At 35.4% G+C, this 1,829-nt stretch overlaps 1 long non-coding RNA gene across 1 annotated transcript in view; it reads left to right on the forward strand.

Annotated features, from left to right (window-relative positions):
- Positions 1-1,550: 1,550 nt before the first annotated feature.
- Positions 1,551-1,829, forward strand: part of LOC103605122 — a 1,956-nt gene continuing 1,677 nt past the window's right edge. The window contains exon 1 of the long non-coding RNA XR_551773.1: positions 1,551-1,820. This is a non-coding gene — a long non-coding RNA (uncharacterized LOC103605122). The remainder of the gene's footprint in view (positions 1,821-1,829) is intronic.

Here is a 1,829-nt window from a genome sequence, read left to right on the forward strand (position 1 = left end):
ATATATACACACACACACATATATGTGAGTGTGTGTACATGTGTGTGTATGGCCAGCTACATAATTTGTGGGACCCAGTCCAAAATGAAAATGTAGGGCCCTGTTCAAAAACAAAGTGAGCACTTCTGAGCATGGTCTTGTGCAACTGCACAGGTCGTATGTCTATGAAACCAGTTCTGTTTTGTGGGCACGTGTGTGTATTGACATATATAGCATGTGTGTATCTGAGAAGAAATGTTTAAAAATAAAAATACAAGCTTTTCCAAAGCTCTACTATCCAGCAGACTTCCTACGGACATAAATTCACAACATCCATTTCCCACTAAGTATTCACCATAACTTGAGATTCTTGGCATGTTAACTTTTCATTATGGAATCTCAAATAATTTCAATATTATTCATATTTATTTTCATAAATTTTTATGTTCAAACATACACAAAAAGAAAATATTGAAACTCTGTGTCATCACCCAGCTTCAACAAATATCAACATTTTGCATTTCTTGTTCCCTTCCCTTCCGTTTGTTTCTTTTGCTGAAGTATTTTTAAAGTAAATATCAGGCATTATGTCATTGCACTTGGAATACTTAACAATGTATCTCTAACAGATAAGGTCTTTTTAATTTTAACAAAACCACAATATTATTTAACACTTCATAAAATTAACAAGATTCCTCAATTATTGTAAAATAATCTGTATTCAGTTTCCTATCTCAAAAATATTTTATTGTTTAAATCAGGATCGAACATTGCATTTGGTTGATGTTTCTCTATGACATTTACCCCTGTGTTTTATTTCTTTCTTCTTGCAATTTATTTGAGGAAGGAACTGGATCATATATGGTCTGTAGAATTTTCTTCATTCAGAATTTGGCTGATGGTATGCCCACGGTGTCTAGTTAGTTCTAGAAGCTTGGTTTGATTCTGGCTCAATTTTTTTCCCCCAAGAATACTCCATAGGTGATGCTGTATACTTTCTTCTGCATCACTTCAGGAGGAACATGATGTCTGATTGTGCCACTTTCAGTGATTTTTAAGATTGATCAGTGGGTTCTGGTGGCATCATTCACTATAAAGCTTCTCATCAATCTCTCACCTAATGGTTTTAGCAGCCATTGATGATTGTAGCCTGGATCCAGTATTTCATTTTAGGCGTTGCAAAATAGTGATTTTCTGATTCTATCAAACCTCTTGCATTTATCATCTGTAATTCTTCCATAAAATTGAACTTTTCTAAGGCTGAATGAGAAAGATGGAATAAATATTTGATTTATCAATTTTTATGAGTTAGTGCCCTAGCAGCCTCCAAAGGTGATAAATGACTACAGTCAGGCGTTGGTGAACGACAGGGATACGTTTTGAGACATGCATCATTAGGCGATTTTGTCATCGTGCAAACAAGACAAAGTGTACTTAAACTTGGATGGTCACACATAGGCTGTATGCTATTGCTCCCAGGCTACAAACTTGTACAGCATATTACTGTACTGAATACTGTAGGTAATTATAAAACAATTTGTGTTTCTAAACATTTCTAAATATAGAAAAGGAATTTTTCAGCTCTATGATAATCTTATGGGACTACTGTTGTATATGCTGCCCATTGTTGACTGAAACATTGTCGTGCAGCACGTAACTGTTTCTTAAGCAAACGTATGGCCCAACCAGTATTTTGGAATAGTGTATATAGAATGGGTTGGAGTAGAAAGAGACTTTATTTGAAAAGTCCGAAGGCCAAAAGACTAAGAGGGCCTGAACAATAGGAGGGGACAAAACCAAGAGGAGTTGGCAACTAATTGGATGTGGGGATTAAGGAAAAGGTAGGCATC

This window comes from Galeopterus variegatus, unplaced genomic scaffold (genome assembly GCF_000696425.1).
Source record: "Galeopterus variegatus unplaced genomic scaffold, G_variegatus-3.0.2 Scaffold5601, whole genome shotgun sequence".
NCBI lineage: Eukaryota > Metazoa > Chordata > Mammalia > Dermoptera > Cynocephalidae > Galeopterus > Galeopterus variegatus.